This window comes from Tenrec ecaudatus, chromosome 5, assembly GCF_050624435.1.
Source record: "Tenrec ecaudatus isolate mTenEca1 chromosome 5, mTenEca1.hap1, whole genome shotgun sequence".
Lineage (NCBI taxonomy): Eukaryota > Metazoa > Chordata > Mammalia > Afrosoricida > Tenrecidae > Tenrec > Tenrec ecaudatus.
The window spans coordinates 71,399,340-71,425,006 of NC_134534.1; the positions used below are offsets into that span (position 1 = coordinate 71,399,340).

Here is a 25,667-nt window from a genome sequence, read left to right on the forward strand (position 1 = left end):
CCTTTCTGGGATTACTGGTGTGGAAACTTCGGTCATGGTTTCATGGTATATCCCAGCTAATTGGCCTAATGGTACATTTAGTATTTCTAGACCATCTTCTAGCTTGTTGTGAAGTGCTCTGATCTTAAAGGCTTGCAAGCTGCTGTCCAAGCACGAGAATTGGTCTCACTTAACCTGGAGGAACAGATGACAGAGAGTTGAGAACAGAAGGAGGAGATGGAATGTGGGGCTAATAGCCTCAATGGAAAACAACCTCCTTGGTCATGAAGCCAAAGACCTTTATCTTGCCTGGCTACGAGTCCTGAATATTTCAGGATTCCATGAAAGAGTCCTGATTGATCAAAAGACTAGAAATGCAGAACAAATGTAAAATTCTCATGGATTCTATACTTTCTGAACCCATGAAGGTGGAATGAATCCCGGACACTACTGTCCTGAGATAATCTTTTACACTTAATCCAAAAATACACCCTGAAATCTTCTTCAAAATGAACAGTAATTTAGGTCAACTAGTAAAGAACTATCCATGTGGGATTCATTGATGACAACAACTCAAAAACTTAGATGAGAACCTAATAGGCAGAATATTTTTGTTAGTGAGGAAGGTGCAACTCATAAAAGGGAAGTGAGAATGCTCGTATAACTCAAAGAACATGATCAATGCAACTAATTAAACACATTGAAAGCTGTTCATTTGTGTATGTTTTGCTGGATACATTAACTGGAATAAAATAAATAGAATTTAGAAGAAAGAAAGAAATGTGCACAGCAAGGTAACTAGAACTCTGTGAGGTACTTTATGTTTCTCAGCTTTAAACCATGGGTTGATGAGTCCTCTGGCTTCATGACTGAACCAAGAAGAAAGACTTCCTTGTATTCACCCCAAACATGGCTCATTCAAGAATCAGTGATGGTTCCCTTTGTTTGTGCAGAGCTGGCAAATAACTCCAGAATTAATCTTCTCAAAATTATTCATTATTCTCTACCCTTGTGCTGTCATCTGACTATCCCTCATCTCCTTCTCTGTCTGCTTGTCCATTTCCATTGCCCTTCTCTAGACCCACTTTATATGCACTTTGTCGCTCTTGAAAGGAGCCAATATTGCACACAACATGCTACATGATGATATGTAATAAATGTGACTGTAAAGAACCATCACAGTTCAGGGAGTCCAGAGATTTCATTTGATCTGACACTGAACTGGAGTTTGAAGCCTTGCATTTGAACCAAATGTTTCAGTTCACATTGGCCTTCTTTTGAGTTTTATAATAATCCACTGGGGTTTGGTTGATGGCTATTATTTTCCTCATTTTACAGATTAAAAACATTGAAGCTTAGAGTGATTAGGTAACTCATCTAAGGTCATGATGGACCTGAACTCCTGACTTCTGAGTTCAAAACCAAAGTAAAGTTGATCGTAAACACCCATATATTACAATTTACTAATATGAGACAAAGAAAGCAGCAGTCTAGAAATCAGAAGACATGTTGCATTAGGCAACTCTGCTGCACAAGACCTTTTCTTGAATATTTAAAAGCAAGAATGTTACTTTGAAGACTAAGGTGCACCTGACCCCAGCCATGGTATACTTGAAGATGACCATTGCATGCGGGAGACTGAGGAAGAGTCAGTGCATTTGATTGTGGCATTGGAGAAGAATATTGAAGATCCATGGACTGCTACAAAGGACAAATTGATCTGTCGTGGACAAAGTCCAGCCAGAGTGCGCCCTAGAGGAAAGAACAGTTAGAGTTCTGCTTCCGTGGAGAGGTTTTCCTGGACATGGAGATTCTAGTCACAAACTAGAGAAGACCCTACAAAGCAGGACAAGCTGCTCAGCTTAATTTTATGACACTCTGGCCATCTTCTGGTGCATATCATGAGATATTCCAATTCCCTCAGTTTATTATTTTGTTTCTTGAAAACATTAGCTTTATCACCTGAGTTAAGATATTGCCTCCAAGGAACCGGAGGCTGGGGGTTGGTGGAAAGGAATGAGCACAGACAAGTATAAGTAACTTTCGGTGGAGCTGACTCCTTTGGCTTCTGAAGAGACACAATAAGATGGCATGTGGGTATCTGTTTCGTAGCAGAAATTCATTTACTTGAATTTTGTCCCTCAAATTTCTACTTACTGCTCCAATGCCCAGTACACAAGTCTATGCATTTCCTATACCTTCCATCTTTAACTTCTAGCATGACTTTTTTGTTTTTGAGACATCACTGTCAACCACCCCAGTAAAATGATTTTTTGTAATTGTTTCTTAGCCATAGTGTCTCCTAAGAACAACCTCAGCCCATAAATGCTTCTTTCATATGGTTTGAAGTTGCAAAATCCCAGCTTGGAGCACAACTATTGAAAAAGTAAACACACACACATACACGAAGTAAACACAAAATGAAAGAAAGTTCTGGTTTGTGTTATTGAAGTTTATTGAAGTTTACTTGCGGGGCCAACAGAGCAAAACAACAGTTTCAGCAGTTTACTTTTTTGATCTCGAGCAGATTTTCAGTCAGCCCAGGTCGGACCCCTCTGCCCAGAAGCAGCTCATAATCATTGCCCTCAAGCTAGCTTTCTTCCCAGTTATATGTGTTATATGTGGGTAGTTCTCACTTCTTTGTGATATATATATATTCATTTGTGCATGTAAATAAGGAGATTTCTAATATTAGCTTTTTCTGAGAGTTGAGTAATTAGCCAGGTTAATGGAAAAAATTATGCTTTAAAAATAAAGGTCCATACTTACCTGGCAGGGGAGATACCATGATCACGAAGGTGGTTTTCTCAGGGCGAGGCTTATCCATTGCACTCCGGATGTGCTGACCCCTGCGATTTACCCAAATGTGGGAAACTCGACTGCATAATTTGTGGTAGTGGGGGACAGCGTTCGCGCTCTCCCCTAAAAATAAATAAATAGATAGATAGATAGATAGATAGATAGATAGATAGATAGATAGATAGATAAATAGGTCCAATGGCTTGATCTTCAGTCATCTGATGACTGATGTCACAGCTCGTTGAACTGAGTTATTCACCCAGGCCAGAGAGTTGTCATGAGACAATTTGGCCTAGAAGTCTAGAAGAGTATGATCATGGCAGAAGGGTTCTATTAAATTAACTAATTCAACAACTATTCATTGAGCATGAACTATAGGCCAGAGATTATTCTAGGCGCATAAGCTCCAATGGAGCAGTAGTGAGCAGAAATCCCAGGTGACGTCCAGCAGTTGAGAAGATGGATATTTCAAAGTGACAAGAGTTTACTGACAAGAGTTCAAAAACAGAGAGAGCAATAAGTCCCAATGTTCTGCTAAGAACATTGATTCCTCAGTTCAGTAGTAATCTGAGTACATAAATTATTCATATGATAAATAAATGTATCAGGTACTTATGAGGGCTTTGATGAAATCTACTAGTGCAAGGGAGGAAACTTGATGGCACATAAGGTTAAGTGCTTGGATGCCAACTACAAGGTTAACGGTTCAAAACCACCTAGTAACTTCACAGGAGGAAGTCCTGACAATCTGCCTTGTTAAAAACTGTAGTGAAGAAAACCTTCTCTGGGACAATTCTTCTCTGTTGCATGTGGTTGCTGTGCTTCACAAACAACGTGACAGCACCTAGCACTGGGGTACGGAGATAGAAAGTGAACGGGTAAGAGTGGACCACTATTTTAGCTGGTACAATATGTGAAGGCCTTTCTGAGCATGTGATGGGTGATTGCTTAGAACTTCAAAGTAGGATACAGATGCAAGTCATGCCTGTGTCTGAATGAAGAGCATTACAGGCGCAGAGAATGGCCAGGATAAAGGCCGACATCTTTAATCACGTCATGGTGACATGGCAATTGAAGGAGGTGATGGTAAACCATGAGCAGTTTTCACACCACACAAGTATAGTTAGCCATTCTTTTCCTGACACGTGTGCCATGCCACACAGATGTCAACAACCACTAGGATAGACACGCCAGGAGGATAGCTGACGACCTCGGAAGTAAACTAAGGAAAATTCTCTTTAGGTACTGGTTTTTGTTTGTTTTGTTTGAACATATCTGGATACTCAGCCAGAAAACACCATGCCCTTTGGGGTTTCAACAACTGCTACAAGTGGGGGAAAGGTCTACTACTACAGTGTTGGTGTTTACTGGAAACTGTCTAAGAGGCAGGATGTCTCAGGTCAGAGCTGGAGAGAGGCTGAAGTGTGTATGCTTTATCTCATTGATATTCTTCAGCCTTTTGTAAAATCCTACCACCTATGAGACTACTGGTAATTTGGTAATTCAGAGGAACTTGGGAATGGAAAGTGACAAGTTAAGGGACATGGTTTCACCAGTCTGTCACTTTTACACTCTGTGGAGCTGGCAAAGGCCTAGGCTGGCAGTAACTAGAGATAAGAAGCATTCATTGGCATTTTTATTTGAAGAACCTAAATAGTCACTGTGAGACATTTGTTGATCATCCCCAAATGCAATTAGAACAAGCATAATTGTGCAATTGCTGCCACTGGCATTTTCAAAATATACTCTTTCTTCTTTGACTCTTTAATTTCAGTTCCCCTTTATCCCCTCCCTCCCCATCCCTAACCTCGGGAACCCTTTATATATATATAGCTGTATCTTAAACCATTCAATGTATCCGTATACCTACAATTCTGTTGTTTATTCCCCTCAAGTGGGGTTATATAGTCATCATTGCTATCGGTTCCCCCTTCTCCTCCCACCCCCTTCCCATGCCCTTAGGGAATCATTAATCTATCTTGGATTTCATGCATCAAACTATCTTAATTATACAAATGAACATACACAAGGCTCATAAGATTGATGAGGTGAAACTAAGACCATAATAGTAGGGGAGGAAATATTAAAGAGCAAGAGGATAGTTATGTGTTTTATCAGTGCTATACTGTACCCGGGATATATCATCCCTTCGATGCGGCCCTTCTGTGAGGGACTGTCCAATTATCTTACAGGTGAATTATGGGTCTCCACTTGGTCTGCATTCCTTCACATCAATCTGATTGCTTGCTTTTGAATTTCTTATACCTATCCTGTTGACACCTCATGATCACACAGGCTGGTGTGCTTCTTCCATGTGGGCTTTCTTGCTTCCCTGCTAGATGGCAGCTTACTTAACTTCAAGCCTGTAAGATTCTCCCCTCCCCACCCCCCACAGATGCTATATCTTTTAATAGCTGGACAACATTTTTTAAAATATGTTTCTGCCTTCAATGGCTACATCCTCTAGTGAGGAAATTAATACTTACCTATGAAAAATCAACACTTATGAACGAGGAGAATGTAATTGATAAAGAAAACAGCAATTCCACTGGTGAACGAAAAAAACAGGATTTTCATAGACTAGGTCTTAAAGCAGAAATTAAATTCATTTATGAAAACGAATAGAAATTGGATAGGCATAAAGAAGCATGCTTCTCATGGGAAACACATGGCAAAAATTGTAATGCACAAGTAATGTTGGGAAGCCCTGCTCAGCCTGGTTGGAATGGTATCAAGTTTGGAAAGATAAATGAAGGCCAAATGGCGGGGAATCTTGCGTGCCATACTGAGTTTGAATTTTATTCTGAAAACAAAAGAAAACTAAACCTGGTTTTGACAAAAGAAATATTAAAAATTACTGTGACTGAATTAGAAAGAATGAATTCAAAGTAACAGAGACCAAAGGCAGGGAGAGTAAATAGAAAAAATATTCTTAATAGTCAATAGTCCAAGGAGTAGGTATTTCTCCCTTCATATGGCATGATAAGTGAGTTCTACAAAGATTGGCACAAGCATATTAAAAATGACAACCTCTACTTCTGGCCAAGATGAAGTAGCCGATACTGGTATACTCTGATGCCTGAAACACCGAATTAAACAGACAAATTCTATAAAACAATGGTTTGAGACATTGGCCATCAGACAGCACAGAAGAGTGATGTGCTCCAAAGGAAACAAACCAGGTGAGCACTCTGATTGCTCCTGCTATTACCTGATGAGTTTCCAGACAGCAGTACAGGAAGGCGAGGCCCCAGGGGCAGCCCAGTGTCCTCCCTGGGTTGAGAGATGGGATCAAGAGTCCAAGATGGTAAAAATGTACAGAAAGTAGCACAAGAAAAGAGACACACAGAAAGCTCAAAGTCCACCTTGGGTCTCCGGGTAAAAACTAGTCTATGTCCTGTCTATTTCTATTCTGTTCATCCTTGTCAACATTCAGAAGGAGGGATGAAAAAGTTGCTTCCTCTGAGCTGTAAGTCACACAGCTCTCCCACTGTTTTCTGAAGCCAGCAGTTCTTCCTCCGCACACACCCCACCCTCACCGCCAGCCCAGGACATTCTATTTCTCTGTGAGGTTTAATAAGCTGTCACATGGTCACACAGAACTCGCAGCCATACTCACTATGGGACTTATTAGGGAAGTAACAGGCTACAAGTTGATATCAAGATCAACTAGGAGATAACAGGAGACCGGATACACTTACTCAATCAAGACAGCTTCCAACCACGACAGCTTTCAGCTTCTTCTGAGCCAGGCCTACTCCCAGGCTGTCTCTATAGCCTGCTCAGTCACGGGCTGTGTTATAACTCTTGAACTCTACTGGAAAAGCCTAGACGCACCTATTCTAATCCGCCCAAAGGCACTCAGCTCTCTGCTCCTGCAAGCCCATGGCACCTATTTTGTTCAGAGCTTCTGTTTCTGACGACATGTACTACTGCCACGTTGTCTTTGTCAGGGAGCTCTGCTGTGATGGCTGCCACTTGTCACTGACTTGAATTGTCTCCAGTGCTGCAGTTCTCTCTCGCCTGTATCTAACATCTTCTCAATGCAGGGACGCCACGCAGGCACACTCTGCTTCAGGCTCCTCTTCTTGATGGCACTGAGGTTCCCCTTCAACTTCTGTGGGATCATTGTTGTTGTCATGTGTCATCAAGGCAGCTCTGACACATACCAACTGTATCTCCAACAGAATGGACTACCACCTGGTCTTGTGCCACCCTCACAACGGTCCTTACGTTTGAGTTCACAGTTGCAGCCACTGTGTCAGTCCATCTTGTGCAACGCAAGATGAACTAAGCTACTCCTCTACCAACTGTGTGGTCAATGAGACTGACTCTTATTTAAGTCTACATTGTGTCACTGTTAAGGCTTAGACTTGCCACCAGTGCCTCTAACTGACCAACCCTTTTGGTAGGCTCATGGCATGCAATTTGCATATTAATTCACCAATTTCCACAAGGTCATTCAATCCGATGGAGATGTGCTATACACTCTATTTACTTAGTAGACTAAACAATCTCTTCTTGTAAGATTATGGCCTAGCCAATAATTTTTATTGGAATTATAAACCCAAGATTAGGTTAAATTTATTCCTTGGGATTATATGTTAATGGGATTGCTTCTTTAAGTTCCTTTTCATCATGTTTGTAACTACTGCATAGAAACTCAACCTAGTTTTGCGTGTTGACTGTGTATCCTACTCCTACCACTTTGCTAAATTCATTTAACACTAGTAGCTGCAGTCCCTAATGACATAGGGACCACATAGGATTTCTGCTGAATCCCAAGGCAGATTGGCACAAGGAAAAGGAAGGCATGTCTTTACCCTCTACCCCTTTTTACCTTCTCCTGACACTAACCATCCCTCCCACGGGACTTTACTTTTGTGGCTGCGTTTGATGATTCATTGCAATAGCCACAGAACTCACGGACAAGGTTTACAATCATGAAGTTTATTAGGTAAATTTACAGATTACAATACAGGTCAGACATATTCAGGATGCTAGTGTTTAGTCAGGACAGTTTCTTCCCTGCTCTACTTTCAGGGAGGCCTCTCTGGCCCTCAAGCTCTTGGACTAGACTAGGGGTCCTCAAACTTTTTAAATAGGGGGCCAGTTCACTGTCCCTCAGACCCATTGGAGGGCCGGACTATAGTTTAAAAAAAAACTATGAACAAATTCCTATGCACGCTGCACATATCTTATTTTGAAGTAAAAAAAACAAATGGGGCAAAAACACCCGTCAGGCCAGATAAATGTCCTTGGCAGGTCACATATGGCCCATGGACCTTAGTTTGAGGACGCCTGGCCTAGACTCTGCCCTTCTTTGGCAATGCTACAAAGCTCTTGGCAAACAAGCATCCGAAGGGTGTGTCACACTGAGCTTCATCCAAAAAGCACTTAGTTTCATTTTTGTAAATTAGCAAAACCCCACTCCCCCAATTAAGTGCCCAGAGGCTCCCTACTCCACAAGACAGCCTCCTACCAAAAAGTACTCAGCTTTATTGCTTGTGGGGTTGGAAAGTCTACAACTTTGTCTTATGCCCCATCTCCTGGTTCTGCCCATTGCTGCTCCTCTGTCACTCTGGTGTCTCTTGGATCAAGGAGGTTCAATGTGCAGGGATCTCAGGACCCAAAGGACACACTCCACTCTTGCCTCTTCTCTTACTGATAGTAAAATCCTCATTGCTGCTTCTGAGATGGCTGGTTTTATACTCAGCAGAGTGGCAATCACAGTTAAGCCAGTTAACAACCACTCACACCAGAATTATGTAAGCCATTGAGTATCTTCCTCCACCTCATTACCCAGACCCATCATGAAAATGAAGGACATTTTGTGAAAGTAATAAAAATTTTGACTAGTGGCACCATGGATGGTTGTATGGATTGTGATAAGAGGTGTACAGGTCCCCAATTAAAATTTTTTAATTGCTTTAACATGTAGATATCTAACACTATTTGTTGAAAGGCTATCTTTCCTTCTTGCATTATCTTCACAGTACCCGTAAGTCAATATCACTTGGTTCTATTTATGGACAGTATAATGTTCCACTGTTCTTTCCTTCTAGCAATATTAAACAGTCTTGGTTCAATCTCAGCAGTTGCTCCTCACAAGTGTTAAAGATCCCAGTTGTTAGTTACCAAAGTGGGTTGTAGAACATTGTCTTTGTGGACTTTGTTATGCAAATTGACCTTGATGTCCTCCACCCTAAGGTCTTCAGCCTTCAGACCCAGTGACACATTCCTCCAAAGTATTTATTTACAGCAAAGTTTTCATGAATTTACCCACTGTGAATTGGCTTTGTTACAGTGAATGCTGAGCGGTATTGGATATGTAAACCATTTGTAGGGTGGAGGTGGGGACTTTCTGTAAATCTTACCAGTTAGGCTTTGTTGAGAAATCCCTAGGTGATGCAAATGTTTAAAGCACTTTACTATTAACTGAAAAGTAGAGGTTCAAATCCACCTAGAGCTACCTGATAGTCTCATTCTAAATAAACCAGACATTGAAAACCCTATGGAGCAGTTTTACTTTGATATGCATAGAATCATCATAAGTTGAACTCAAGATCCTTGATGATGTCATGTTAAAATACTTAGCTGCTAGCCCCAAAAGGTGGAAGTTCAAAGTTACTAGCCACTCCACAGAACAAAACTTGGTAGTCTGCTTCCATGAAGATTTGCAGCACTGTAAACTCTATTCTGTTTTAACATGTGCGAATAAGAATTGACTCTAAGGCAGTGCAACGGATAGCCCGGAGACTGCAGGTCTGCAGGGCCCGCTGCTCAGAAACACGTTTGCTCTTTTTAAAGGCACTGCAGAGAGCAGCGCTCTCTGTTCGTTGTAAGAGCAACACAAGTTGACTTTCCCAACAAAGGTCACATTTCTAAATTGCAGTGTGTTCAGATACAGAGTGACTCACTCCACTCTTAGGTCAACTGTATTGTTAGATGAGTGTTTTCTGGGTCTGCAGCTTTTAAAAACAGCTGTAAGGGCATAACCGGGCAAGGGGCTATGAGGACATTCATTAGGACTTAATCTACACAGGTACAACTCGTCTGTTTATAAATACAGATAGGCAGCTTCACTTGTACTTCCCACCAAGTTGCATCCAATTGAGTCTGCATTTATAAGACTTTTAATTCTCATTTAAAGAGGTTTAAATGAAATCAGGTCTCATTTACTAAAAGACCAAGCTCAGGCAAGCCTATATCTTCTGTAAAGTCCCTAGGTTTAATAACTCTGTGTGATTGTTTGGGCACGTCTGAGATCATTTTATTATTTAAGCTGACGCTTGTAACTCAGCAATAATTCCAAAAGATGTGGCTTGTGTCAGACCACTTTGGTTTGGAAGGAGACTTACTGCATTTCCATTTAGCTTCCAACTTGGCCATTCAGCTATATGATAAAACTTTTATAGATTAATTGCACAGAAATAACCAGTACCACTTGTAATAGACGTTTTCTCCACCATCACCAGACAGGCTTTTACTTGCCTACTGGACATTGCTTCAGAGTCCTGAACTCAAGCATTAGAAAAGAGTAGAAGTAACAATCTGGTATTGCTTGAAGAGTCTGAGTATATTGTGAACTTAATTCTTTTTGGGGGGTAAACATCCAGTATAAATGCCTTTGCATGCTAGAAGCCTTACTTAAAACTCTTCATAAGTGCATAACATCAGTAAATGATGACGCCCCAGTTCTACCAACAATTCTTCCCTAATGCTTGAAAGCTTAAAAGCTCTATATCTACTTCTATCTATGTCTATACTTACATGCCCTTGTATACTAAGCTACCAGGTTCCAGTATTACGCCATCAACTCAAACACTACTATTCATTTTACTAATACATGAGTAGCAAAATATTCACATGAATTATATTCATATTTGAAATGCCAAAGTGGAGATTTCTTTGTCTACATAATGGTAGAGCTTTGAAATACCAAGTGGTATCCATAACCAGCATGGTTTTTATGGGTACAAAGCCACAGTCGGGGGAACGGTTGACAAAATGCCTTCAGCAAACCGCATGAGAGCATGGGAGGTAGAGGAAGGAAGGAGGTGTTGGCCAACATAAGGACAAGGGAACAACGAGTGGTTCAAAACCAGTGGAGGAAGGGGATGGGAGGACTGGTAGGGAGTGACCAAGGGCAAGGTAACTGAGAGGAATTACTGAAACCAGAATGAAGGCTGATCATGGTAGTGGGACAGGAGGAAAGTGTAAGGAAATAAAGGGAAGGAGTAGGAGGCAAAGGGCATACATAGAAGCCAAAATACAGACATGTACATATGTAAATATATTTATGATTATGGGGGAAATAGACCTATGAGTATATATTTATAGGTTCGGTAGTAGGGTAGCAGGTGGACATTGGATCTCCTCACGCACACTTCCTCAATACCATAGCACCTTGCCCAGCTAAACAGTCATTCCATGATACCCACCTTCCCGACATGATCACTGTAGACAGACGTGTGTGTAAGCAATGTGGTGAAGAAAGCTGATGGTTCCCAGCTATCAAAAAGATATAGCATCTGGGGTCTTAAAGGCTTGAAGGCAAACAAGCGGCCATCTAGTTCAGAAGCAACAAAGCCCACAGAGAAGAAGCACAAAGCCTAAGCAAATACAAGGTGTTGAATGGACCAGGTAGCAGACACCACGGAACAAAAACAATCATTGTGTGATCACCTTCCTCACATAAACGCTGAAGACAAATATGTGCATAAGCAAGTGTGGTGAAAAAGGCTGATGGTGCCAGGCTATTGAGAGATACAGCATCTGGGGACTTAAAGGCTTGACAGCAAACAAGCAGCCATCTAGCCCAGAAGCAACAAAGCCCACACAGAAGCAGCACACCAACATGTGTGATCCTGAAGGGAAGAGGAGACCAGGTCTCAAACAACAAAGGTGGGGGTGGGTGGGGGGTGGGGTGGGGGTGAGGAATCACATCACCATGAATGAGGGGGAGTGCATGATGGGGACCCAGTGCTCATCTGTAGACAGCAGGACATCCCTTGCAGAAGGGTAGTGGGGAGGAGATGAGTCACTCAGGGTTCAGTGTAGCAACAATGAAACCCAAAACCTTCCTCTAGTTCTTGAACGCTTCCTCCCCTCCCAATTATCATGACCCCAATTCTACCTTGCAGAACTGGTTATACCAGAGGATGTACAGCGGTGCAGTAGGGATCTGGAAACACAGGGAATCTAGGACGGATGAACCCCTCAGGACCAGCGGTGGGAGTGGCGACACCGGGAGGGAAGGGAGTGTAGAAAGGGTGAACCGATCTTGGGGATCCATGTGTAACTTCCTCTCTGGGAGATGGGCAATGGGTAGGTGGGTGAGGGGAGATGCCAGGCAGTGTAAGATAAGATAAAATAATTATTTATAAACTATTAAGGGTGCAGGGGGAAGGGAGGAGCGGTGAGGGAGGGAGGGGGGGGAAAGGAAACCGAGCTGATTCCAGGAACCCAAGTGGAAGGCGAATTTTGAGAATGACGAGGGCAACAAATGTATAAGGGTGCTTTGCTCAATTGATGTATGTATAGATTGTGATAAGAGTTTTATGAGTCCCAATAAAAAGATTCAATAAAAATAAAAAATAAAATATTTTTAATCATAGGGACAATTCAAGCAGGGAAGGAAGAGGGCAGTAATAGGGCAGGTTATATCTTGTAGGAAAAGGGACAGAGAACTGTTACACAGTGGTTGTACTTTTATTTGGGGTCTTTAAGTTTTCAGCAAATCTTAAATAAGAACCAGTCTCTATCCCTATTCATATTTAACTACATAGTCAGATTCCTAGCATATGCCATGCTGGGCAACATCACCATTTCAATGGAAGTCCTTTAGCAAAGACCTACTTTGCCAAAATTATAGCCAAAGTGTGTTGAAGCCACCATGGAGTTGTAGTGTCACGTCCCATACAAGACAAGCATCTACCTCTGTTACATCCCTCCTGGCAAGGGCTCAGTAGCCTTTCAGATACTTCCTTAGCCAGAGCCATGAGATCAATCCTGACTCTTCTACTCACTATCTATAGTACATTAAGTTGGCTCTTTCAAATTCTGTTTTCCCTGTTGTGAAACAGAAACGTTAGTTCCTACATCATAGGGTTTAGATAAGAAGTAGAATGTGCATATAAAATAACACAGGCTAGGACACACAGTGTTATATTTGTTTCCCGAGGCTTCCATAACAAAGTATGTACAACAAAGTGGTGACTCTAAACAATGTAAAGGATTATTTCATAGTTCTGGAGGCCGGACGTTTGTAATCAAGAGGTCTGAAGGCTTTGAGACAGAATCTATTTCACACACCTCTCCTAGCTCCTGGTGGCTGTCAGTGACCCTTGGTGTTCCTTAGTGTGTAGATATACCCCCTTGAACTCTGCCTGTCTGTCTTCTGCGTCTACGTCTGCCTCTTCCTTTCCTCTTAGCAGTCTGCCGGCCCTGCTCCAGTCTGAGCAAATCTTAACTTTATCTCTGAAGACATTATTTCTAAGTAAGGTTTCATTCTCAGGTACCAAGTATTAGGACATCATCCCACAAGCGCTACTATTATTATAACCATCAACTTGACTATTCTTACTTCATCCACCGTTACTTCACAACGTAAGGAGCTCTAGCAGTGCAATGGTTAAAGGTTTGCTGCTAACTGAAAAATTGGCAGTTCAAACTCACCCCATAGCTCTTTGGAAGAAAACATTGTGGTCTATTTCTGTAAATATTACAGCTGATGAGACCCCAGATAGCTCTGCAGTTTCCTACGGAGTCACCATCAGTCACAATGGACTGGAAAGGACCGATCAACCTTCCTATAATGGTTTTTTTTTTTAATTTTATTGAAAGCGGCTTGAGGAAGAAAGCATTCATTTGTGTCTTTTGCCTCCACTACAGGTATTTGTTCAGCACTAGACTCCCAACATCTTGAATAGTGCCTGATACAAAGGAGGTATTTAATAGATATTTATTAAATAAATCTTGCTGAATTAAAGATATTCCACTCTCTTGAAGCTCTAAAATGCGACTGCTTTCTGTTAATAAAAAGACAAAAATTAGATACTTGAGACTACTAAATACAAATTATTCAACCTTGAAGATTGAAATCCAAATTAAAATGGGAAGATGAATATCCTCTATTTTGCCCCCTTCAGGATCTGGGTTTAATGCTACACCAAAGAAAGTAAATTAGCGATTTTGTTTGTTTGTTGCTGTGTTGATAAAATGGCTTCAGCTGGGTTCTCTCTGGAGTCCTAGTAGGACTGTGGGGTATTGAACTACTAACCTCAAGGTCATCAATTCACACACATCAGCCACTCTGCAGAAAGGAGATAAGACTAGCCTCTCCCATAAGCATTTACAGCCCTGGAATCCCTACATAGGGTCACGGTGAGTCAAAATCAACCCAATGGCAGTGGGATTTGGGGTATATAAGCACCGAGAGATTTGTGTTAAGCAGATAGCTCTCAAGAGACTATAGACTGGCAAGTCCCAAGTCTAGAGATCAAATGGAAAGCTGGGCCCTCTTCAAACTCACTTAAGCACAAGCGCTGTCAGTCTAGACAAAAGAAAATATAGAAAGCTGCTGGCTCAAGTCCCAGGATTTGAGGAGAGACAAGAGCTGAATGCAGGATCCGAGCTGTCAAATGCTAGAGAGCTTTTCCAGAATGGTTTTATATCTCCTGCAGGTCATTTGTCTGAAGAGACTCCCTTTACATTGGATCAAGGCTGTGACCAATGGATTAAGGGTGTTTCTTTCCACCCTAAACCCCTTGCATCAGATCAGGGTAATTCCTTAAGAAACCACATCATGGGGACGATTGCATCATTACATAACTGCCAAACCAGAGAATCATGATCTGGCCAAGTTGGCACACTTCCGCCTTTTCATACACCACATGTTGTAGAGTTGAATTGGTCCATAGAGTTTTAAATACCGTGACTTAATGTTAGCACATTAATAGCTTTATCTTCCAAAGCAGCTGTAGGTGGGTTCAAATGGCCAGCTTTCTGGGTAACAGACCAGCATTTAACCACCTGTCCCACTCTGGAAACCCAGAGAATTCTGACCTGGCCTAACATGCTGCTTCTTTCATTAAGCAGAGGATTCTTCCTTTCTCTCTGTTTCTGTCCAATTCCTTGGGTTCAGTTCTTTTCTCTTTTTTAATCATTTTATTGAGGGCTCATACAATTCTTATCACAATCCATCCATCCATCCATTGTGTAAAGCACATCTCGTAGTGGGGCCGGCCCTTTAGTCCTCTCTGTGCATTGGCTGCTCTGAGCAGGAATATCATCCTCCAGGCTTGGTGGGCCAGGATGTGCTCCACTCTCTCTTCCTCCCCTTCATTTGCTCCCGTGTGCTCTGATCAGAAATGTCCCTCTCCCTGAGCAGTAGCTTCAGTGCTGTCCTCTGAAGTAAATTCTTTGGGGTGGGGGAGAGCGCCTGTCCACATAGTTGGAATTGGGGCCAGCCCCTCAGGCCTCTCTACTGGTTTCAGCAGAGGTTTCTGTCTCCTTTTTCCTTTTGCATAATATGTCTATTATATTCCTCACTGGGTTACATTTGGTTAGTTGCCCCACTGCACTGTTCTATGCTGTAGAATGTTCTGTACATCCCAAGTTGCTATCATCCACAACTTTGAATTCCTCTTTGTTGCGTAAAGAACAAGAGTGATATTTTTTTAAAACTTGGTGAAGTAATACTTTCCTCTGTGGTAAATTCAAGCCTCCTTCCTATAAGCTTAAAGCAAATGAGTCAGGTAAGACTTATTTGTTCAAAGATGACTCTGATGTGGCATTTCATCAGTGTTAAAAGAAAAACATCATTTTAGAGACTTCAAATAAAGTATCTTTGTTATGTTTTGAGCAGCACTGAAGACGAGTTTGGAGCTAATGTTAACGACATTTCAACTAGAATGTTTTCTGAATGAAATATAAATTTCCCTGGTTTTTGCATCTACATGTTTATGTTGGACCCCAGTTCTCTGATAAACTTCATTCCCAAGTATTCTGGAAAGACCCCTGGGGTACTAAAGAGACATGCATGGATTTGAATTTACACTGACGGAAGAGTCCACAGGACTTTGCTGATGGATTGCATGAGTAGGTAAAAGAAGAGATGCTTAGCAGGATCTGGATAAACAGAGGTGTCATTTCATACGACGGGAAAGAAGTGGGAGAACAACTAGCTGGGGGCACAGATGTATAAAAGGATGATCAATAAAAGATTTTGCAGAATAGGAAATAGACTTACAATGTGTTCAAAGGAAAATTAATTATGTAAAATTTCTCATTTTAAGATTGAATTTTTTTGATGCATTTATATCCTGTTTGAAGCACCAATAATGGGGAGTTATTGCTTAAGGGATACTGAGTGTATATTTGGGGTGATAAAGGATTCTGTAAATGGAAGGGGCGCTAGTTGCACAACATGGTGAATTAATGTCATGGAATTAACTGTATACTTAAAATGATGAAATGGAAAGTCTTTGCTATATGTGTATATATATACATATATATCTATATAAATCATTTTATTGGGGACTCATACAACTCTTATCACCAACCATCCATACATCAATTGTGTCAAGCACATTTGTACATTCATTGTCCTCATCATTCTCAAAATATTTGCTCTCCACTTAAGCCCTTGGTATCAGCTCCTCATTTCTCCCCTCTCTCCCCCTCCCCCTTCCCTCATGAACCCTTGATAATTTATAGATTATTATTATTTTGTTATGTCTTACACTGTCCAATGGCTCCCTTCACCCACTTTTCTGTTGTCTGTCCCCCAGGGAGGAGGTTATATGTAGATCTTTGTAATCGGTTTCCTCTTTCCACCCACCTTCCCTCCACTCTCCCAGTATGGTCACTGTCACTACTGGTCCTGAAGGGATCATCCGTCCCGGATTCCCTGTGTTTCTCGTTCCTATCTGTACCAGTGTACATCTTCTAGTTTAGCCGATTTGTAAGGTAGAATTGGGATCATGCTAGTGGGGGGTAGGAGCATTTAAGAATTAGAGGAAAGTTGTATGTTTCATTCTTGTTACACTGCACCCTGACTGGCTCATCTCCTCTCTGCAACCCTTCTGTAAGGCGATGTACCTTTGCCTACAGATGGGCTTTGAGTCTCCACTCTGCACTCCCCTTCATTTTCAATTATATGATTTTTTTGTTCTTTGATGCCTGATCCCTTCAACACCTCATGGTCACACAGGCTGATGTGGCTATATATATTTTAATCATAATAAAATACTTTAAATTTGTGATATATTTTAAAATAACAATTTTTAAAATACTTGTCCTGACTAAAATGTACTCAATTTATTAAAAAGTGTACTTACGACCATCCAATTGTTTTGTTGTGTGTATGTGTTTTGTTTTTCTGTGCATCTTATGATTAATCATGTGCATTGCATACAGTTTTGCAGCACATAATTTGTTGAAGCACTTACTGATAAAGATCAGAGAGTACAACCTTCTATAGGCATTACACTTCAGCAGCTCGAAACCACCACCCACACTACGGAAGAAAGATAAGGCTGTCTACTCCCATAAAGAGTTACAGTCTTGGAAATGCACAGGAGCAGTCTGTCCTGTCCTGCAGAGTTTCTGTGAGTCGGTATCTACTTGACGGAAGCAAGTTATAAAGAAAACAAGAATCCTCACAACTGGACCCATCAGCAACATTATGGTAAATGGAGATATAAAGGAAGAGGGAATTTCACTTACTTGGATCCACAATTAATCTCCATAGAAGCACAAGTCAAGAAAACAAATGCTGTATTCCCATGGGACAATCCACTGCCAAAGATGTTAAAGGGTTTATTTGAAGTGTGCGGTTTAAAGATGTCCCCTTGAGGACTAAAATGTGCTTGCCCCAAGCCATGGTGTTTTCAATCACCTCATATGCATTCAGAAGCTGGACAATGACTAGTAAAGACTTAAGAAGAACTGGTGCATTTGAACCCCAGTGTTAGCAAAGAATATTGAATATACCCTGGTCTGCCAAAAGAATGAATGCATTTCTCTTAAAAGAAATGCAGCCAGAAACCTCCTTACAAGAAGCGAGGCTAGCGATACTTTTGCTCATGTGCTTTGGGCATATTCTCAGGAGCGACCCGTCCTTGTAGAACAACATCGTGCTTGGTAAAGCAGGGGGTCGGCAAAAGAGAAGAAGACCCTCAACAAGGTCTTCACAGTGACAGTGACTGCAACAAACGGCTCACACACAGTACGCTAGTCTGTGCTATGTAGAGGCACGGACCAGTGACCCTCAGATATGCGTAAGAAAGCACTTCATATCAAGCCAGCATCCCAGACCAGCCCAACTCAAGTCCATGGGCCTGATGCAAGCTAGAGCCCTCTGCAGACGACATCGCTGTGGGCCAATGGCACAGGAAGGTGAAGTGGGATACAGGCCAGTGGGTGCAGAGACATGTGGATCCAAGGTTGATGGAAGACAGCAGGGTGATAAGTCCCAGGGCTGGGAGACCCACATAGGGCCACCCCTGGAGGCAAACGACAAATCCCAACAAGATGGAAGAGGAAGGGCCAGATGAAGGAGAAATTTCCAGCATCTTGCTTATAAAAAGGCCCTACCTCCAAGAAGGCATCATCAAGCTGTGACCTGATTGGCAGGTTGGACACCACCACTGTAATTTCATACAGGTTCAAATTGACATAAAATCTAACTCCCACACAGCAGTGATTGTGCGGATGGCAAGACTGGGCAGTTTCATTCTGTTTTATTGGGATCACTCTGAGTCAGAACCAATTCAACGACACCTGAAAGAAGCAACAACGGACATGAAGGATTTGATCTTATAGACAACTGCAAAAGAATATTGGATAGCAGTTTTAGCCTTCAAAACAAACAATAACTCTAATAGCAAATGGTTTTCTTAGGAATATAACCCACACCCTGCTATCTAGTTCATTCTGACTCATAGAGACCCTAGAGAACAGAGTAAACTGCTTCATAGGGTTTCCTAGAGTGTAAGTCTTCACTGGAACAGAGAGCCCTTTCTCACAAGAAGTAGTTTGAAATTGATATACTTCCCCATAAACAGAGAGAGAGAGAAAGGTGTGTGTGTTTGCACACAATTGCTAGTAGGCAAAGATAAATACCAATACCCAACTATAAATAGAGCCTGTGATCTGCAATTGTGATATACTCATGTTTTCTTTTACTCTCTTGGGCTGTTTCTTTTGTGCTCCCAGTTTGAGGAGGCATCGTAGGTAAGGGGCGTGAAGTTTGACTACACTGGGTCATAAGTGGCTTCTCAGGGATCTCATATGCAAACAGCTTTGACTTTAAGAACATTATATTAGCTGTGGTAAAGGGTACCTATGTCAGGTCATAGATGGATAATAGGTCTCACCTCAGAGAGTACTATTCCACCAAGAACACTTTTCCAACCACTTAGAATAACAGCAATATCAATATTATTTTAGCAGAAATCATTCTAAAACTTCAAGAATCCCCACTGGCTACAACGCTGACATTTAAGTTTCCACGACGATGTGAAGTGAGTATCTTCATCTTCACTATGGCATAGAACGATTGGGTGCTACGGTCAGTTGGCTTTCATGTCATGGGGCTCCCAGGTGCTCTGTTGCATATACATATGTCAGTTTTTCTGTTTCCTGTTTCCTCTTTGTAACATTAATACAAGCAAGACCACCAAGTGGCTGAGATAAGCTCGTTGCTCCCTTCTGAAGGTCTGCCTTCCTAAGTTACTTTCGTACAGTGACAGGGCGTGGTAGATGCTCAACCAGAAAGCGTAGGGAGAGGGAGAAGGACAGAGAGAGAAGAAATGAAAAGGGCAGGGAGAGATGATTTAGGAGAGAAAAAGTGAGGCAATGAACCTTCAGGGGAGAAAGCCAATTGATATCGTATTTGTTTCTAGGATTTCCTTCCAATCAACTGTTTTACCGACTGACCCTTGACCTATCCTCTCTGCATGCAAGCCAGCTATGTTTCTGCCCTGTTCAATTCTGTTCCATGACTCCCTTGACCCACCACTGAGTCTTCTGCGGTTTCCCTTAGTGTTATAGGCAAGCACCAACTTAGCATTCACATCTTGGATCAAATACCGCCTGCCCCCGTTAAAGTATCCCCAAGAAGAACTGAGTACTCCTGTCCTTTGCTCCCATAGTGCTCCATACACACCTCTGCTTCAACAAATAGGAAGTAACGTAATTATGAATCCACATGTATGTTTCTTCTTTAAAGTGTGTGCTTCTTGACCAAGGGGTTTCCATTTTGGCTTTTTGTGGTAGCAGGTTACTTTGGGCGGCTAACCGCAATGTCAGCAGTTTGAAAACACCAGCTACTCCGAGGGAGAAAGATGAGGCATTAGTCCCAGCAACCAGCAGGGGCAGTTCTACTCCATCCCATAGGATCGCTATGAGTTGGAATCGACTCAAGGTCAGTGGTTTCAATGAGTAATACAGGGTATACTGACGGGCGCCCACTCGACATTTAGAAAGAACGTTTGAATCACTGATTAGTGGAGGAGTTTGTTATCATTAAAGTTCCAAGCGAACTTCTGAAACAAATGGATCTCACACAGCCCAGCAGATACTTTTCCCATTCAAGCACGTTTTCTGCAGAGTATGCCATATATCACTGACATATGCTAATTTTGAAATAATGAGTAACTAGAAAGCAGCTACTCTACTTTGAAGAAAGACCCTGCTGTGTGATTATAAATAATCGTAGCTGTCATAACTTTAAAAAGTCATTTAGCTCATTTTAATTGGGGCAGCTATTTCACACTAGCAAAACAGTACAGAAATGTCTACGTGTGTAACAAATGGGTAACATGTCCAAAATGTTATCAAGTGTGAATATAGTCCTATAGCTCTGATTGTATGAGCTGTTGAGAAGAATGGAGAATACAGGGTTTTAATTCATTGGAAGATAATACTTGAGCAAATTATACAAGGAGACTTCAAAAAATTCTTAGAACCTTCCATTACTTTTCATTCTATTTTTCCATGAACTTGTTAGCGCACTTTCTCGTATATGTACCAGTACATTGGAACAAAAACAATTTCCTAGTCATGAGGATAACCTGGCTGTGCAGAAGGTTAACACACTTAGCTATTTCCAAAAGGCTTATAGTTCAAATCCACCCAGGGGTACCTCAGAAGAAAGATCTGGTGAGCTGGTTCTGAAAATTTAGCCATTAATAGCCACTCCCCCGCCCCCGGGCACAGTTTTACTCTGATATACCTGGGGTCTTCATGCATCTGAATCAACTCAATGGCAACTGAGAACATTTTAACAACTCTAACATGGATACATTCAAACCTGAAAATTGTGGCAAGGAGGAGCAAATGTTGAGTCAAAGCCATCTTAACATGATTAATAATGTCATCTTCCACACACCTTCTCTTCAGAAAGTCCTTTTAGTAATATGTGGATCTGAGACTAGAAAACAGTGGGTGTGATCAGCAACAGCTCAATTCAAACACTGGCAGGCCACCTGTGTGGGGGGAACAGAACCACGTGGATCCCATAAAAAGACTACCTTGTCATTTGTGGCCATAGCAACTTTAGCTGAGCATGCTGTTATTTGAAAGCAGGTTTTTCCCAATATCATCGAAGACTGTCGTTTGTTTCTCTTTTATCCGCACTGCTTTGCACCCACAGATCTTACTAAAGCCAACAGCCCGTCACAGCAGGACTGTGGTATCCTTCTATCATTCTGACCTCAGTGGCCTCAGACAAAGCTGAAGCATATCTTCTCAGCTGATATGGAGCAGATTTCAGATTCTTGTTCAAAATTCATTGGACGGAAAGTCAATGGTTTAGAAATTGAATCTCAGTTTCACTGCTAACTCAGCTACTTCCCCTTAGATAAGTTACCCACACTCTCTGAGCCTCCTGTTTTCTATCTGTCAAATGAGAGGGTAGGAATTGTACCCAAAGCCCTGTAAGGTGCCATGGCTGTTGTTGTTGTTTTAATTTCTAACTTGTAGTGGAGAAATCAGAAAGGAAACTTGGATGATTTGGAACGGAGGTTTTTCCAGTGGGCCAACTGAGCCCTAGTTCTGGCTATCGTGATAATTATGTCTGTAAAACTAACTTGATTAGTCTTTTCTAGACTACCCTGGTGGCATAGTGGTTACACATTGGGCTGCCAAACTGCAAAGTAAGCAGTTTGAAACCACCAGCCAGCTCCAGGGGAGAAAGAAGAGATTTTCTACTCCCATAAAGCATTAGAGGCTCTCGTTGTACAACGCTTCTTGGTGTGATTGAACTACTAAATTGTATGATATGTGAATTGTATGCAAATAAAACTGTTAGGGAAAAGAAGAGTTACAGTCTCAGAAACCAGCAGGGGCAGTTCTCCCCTGTCCTTTAGGGTTGCTATGAGTAAACATTGACTTATTGGCAGTGAGCTTGTTTTGGTTTGGTATGGTTTTCCAGGCATAGGCGGCAAAACAGGATGAGTTCGGGTACTGGTTTCTTTTAACAGTGTGTAGCAATTTGCCATCCACAGTAAAACACATTTACAGAAGTTCAATATTTCTAGAATGAACATATATTATACTGGAAGCAGTAGATTAAGGAGAGGCACAAATCCCAAGAGGACATATGTATTGGTCAATTAATTATGGAAGGCTTCATACCAGCTAGGCACCATGGTAAACCTTGATCTGTGTCTGTCATCTAATCTATTCCACAGCTCAAGGAGAGAATCGCTGCTATTATGCTCAATTTATAGATGAGGAAACGGGAGACAAGAAAAGTTAAGTAACTTCTCCGTAATCACGGATTCTCAATGGCAGATCTGGGATGCAAATCCAGATCATTTGTATTCTAAAGCTCTTGGTTACCAGGCTTTATGAGCTTCACACATGAGAATTGTTTCTGTGGCAAACTGGAGCACAGAAGTCATAGACCCCAAGGATGTTATCATAAGCATGGTTTTGCTGTTGTCAGGTGCCTCTGAGTTGGCTCCAACTCCTGCCTACCTGTGTAAATGAAACATTACCTGGCCATGCGCCATCCACCCAATTGTTCTTGTGTTTGAGACCATTGTTGCAGCCATTGTGCTAATCCGTCTTATCGAGGGTCTTCTCTTTTGCTGCCCCTTTAATTCACCAAGCATGCTTTCCTTTTCTAGGGGCTGGTCGCTCCTGACACCAGGTCCAAATTACATGAGACAAAGCCTCATCCCCTTGCCTCTAAGCAACATCCGGGTTATGCTTCTTCCAAAGCAGCTCGGTTTATACCATTGACAGCCCAGGCTTCCCTGGCACCGGAATTTGAATACCTCAGATCTGCTTCAGTGAATACCTCTTTCTTCTTCAGTGCCCAAGTTTCACATGCCTATAAGGTGACTGAAAACACCATGGCTTGACTCGGGTTCACCTTAGTCCTCAAGGTAACATCTTTGCTCTTCAATGCTCTAAGAGGTTTTATTAAGAGCAGATCTATCCAATGCACTGTGTCATCTGATCTTTTGACTGCTGCTTCATGAGTATTGATTGTGGATCTGAGCAATTCAAACTCCTTGACAACATCCATCTTTTCTCTTTTAATCGTGATTTTATCTATTGGTTCAGCTGTGAGGATTTGGATTTTATTTATATTGAGTTGGAATCTATATTGGAGGCTGGAATTCTTGATCTTCGTCAACAAATGCTCCAAGTCCTCCTCACTTTCAGCAAGCAAGGTTGTGTCACCTGCATTTCACAGGTTGTTAATGAGCCTTCCTGCCATTGTGATATGCTTCATTCTTCTGTGCAGAAACCAGCTTCTCTGGTGATGTGCTTAGCATACTGATTGAATGAGGATGGTGAAAGGCTGTGACTCTGATGTACAACTGCTTCTTGATTCACATACAGGTTCCCATGAGCACCATGCATAAATCTCATTCAAATGATCCCTATTTGTTATGGCCTTCGCATAGTCAACCCAAAGCAAGTAAACATCTGTCTGGCTTCTCTGATTCCAGCCAAGATCCATCTGAGGTCAACAGTGACATCCCGAGCTCCACATCCTCTTGTAACCCAGGCCTAAATCTCTGGCAGCGCCCTTCAATGTATGGCTGCAACCATTGTTGGATGATCTTCAGCAAAATTTTATTTGCATATAATATTAACTATATTGTTTACTTGCACATCCTGTTGGGTAGCCTTTCTTTGGAATGGGTACAAATATGGATGTCTTCCAGTCCGTTGGCCAATAAGCTGTCTTCCAAATTTCTTGGGCTAGACTCATAAACATACAGCTATAGAAAGAATAAGTTGAATATGAGGGAGTATAGAGAAGCAAGAAGACCAGAAAGAAGAATTACAATCACTTCTGCTTTCATTCTTTAGGGAATAAGAAAGCACAGTGACATCGGCAGAACTGGAAAAGGTCACCTGTGTTTAATTTCTGTGAAAGGTGCTCAAAAGAGATGGTTACAAACTGAATCTTTCATCTTTTGTTTTAAAACTGTACAGCTAGCCATACACCTTTCCCTGGAAGATCTCTTTCTGTGTCATTTTTCATTCTGTGAGTGTCATAGTACTCAATTTCAGCAGTGGAAATTGAGGTCAGAAAATGGGAAATTATAACTTCATGTAGAGAATTGGCCGTGGGAGGTCCTGATAGATGCACCTATTCACCAGCCCAGGAGAGAAAAGTAATGGAATCAATACGCAGCCAACTCTTAACCTGAATAGTTAGTGTTCGGGTGTTGTGGTGTTTTGTTTTGTTATTTTTCCGGAGAAGAAATAAAAATCGTGTAGGACAAAGCCACAAAATTGGCATCAATAGTCTGCTCTTGACCTTTGAAAAGTGAAAACATAACTGTTTTATTTTTAGGAAGAAGAATAAACAGTTTAAACTTCACTTCAGACATAAGAAGCTAAGTCATTTGGAATGTATATTGTGTTACCACGTGCATTCTCTTTCCACCCTCCCTTCTCTTTCAGAGTACCTAGGCCATTTGGGTCTTTTGTTGAGTCTGTCACAAACTGATTGTTGGTATATAGACTTCCTTTCTTATTCTCTAACACATTCAATAAGTTCTGTTACAGGATGAACTACCATTGCCCAAATGAAACCAGAACAGTCATTTTTCCTGGTATTACAGCTCTTTGTTGTTGTGAGATTCCTTTGAGTGTCCACTGACTCATAGTAACATTATGTACAACGTAATAAAGGTCACCTACTCCTGTCCCCTGGTCATGATTGCACATGTCCTTGAGTCCATTGTTATTACAATTATGTATTTCGACTTTCTCCAAGACTACAAGATACATTTTCCAGAGCCTTGGTGGCATAGTGAATTACTCTCTGGGCTGCTAACTGCAATGTCAGCTGTTTGAAACCACCAGCAGCTCTGTGGGATCAATAAGAGGTTTTCTACATCCATAAAGAGTTAACTGTAGAAACCCACAGGGCCAGCTGTACTGTGTTCTAACAGGTAACTAAGAGTTGGAATCTACACAGTGGCAGGAGTTTGAATAGTTGGATATCTAATAACATTCTATTGTGTTCCATAGTCTTTTCATCTATGGTCCTGAATTTCCTGCCCAAACAGGCCAACACAATACTAACGTCCATATAAGCATGGAAGTCTTAGGCCCAGGAGATAGAAGAGGGAAGGCTTTTGTGGAAACTGTATTTTGAGCTTGGAAATGCAGGCTGGAGCATCCCTATGAACCCTAAGGGATGAGAGGAAAGGGCAGGTGGACAGTGGGTTGGGACCCAACTCTCTCTGTGCTGCTACATTTGGACAATAGCTCGAGGAACCCAAGAATTCTAGATTGATGTTGACCTTCCAAGTTGTTAGAAATATCTATATATCCATGTAACATCAAAGTTATTCCATGACTTTGATCTATGACTTTTAATATACATACATTTGATGTGG

At 41.6% G+C, this 25,667-nt stretch overlaps 1 protein-coding gene and 1 non-coding gene across 2 annotated transcripts in view; both read left to right on the top strand.

Annotated features, from left to right (window-relative positions):
• CPA6 (carboxypeptidase A6) overlaps positions 1–25,667 on the top strand; it is a 370,701-nt gene that overhangs the window by 91,738 nt on the left and 253,296 nt on the right. The gene's annotated exons all lie outside the window — the stretch shown is intronic.
• On the top strand, positions 2,741–2,904 carry LOC142449450 (U1 spliceosomal RNA). The gene has a single exon (XR_012784615.1). It is a non-coding gene; the product is annotated as a U1 spliceosomal RNA (small nuclear RNA).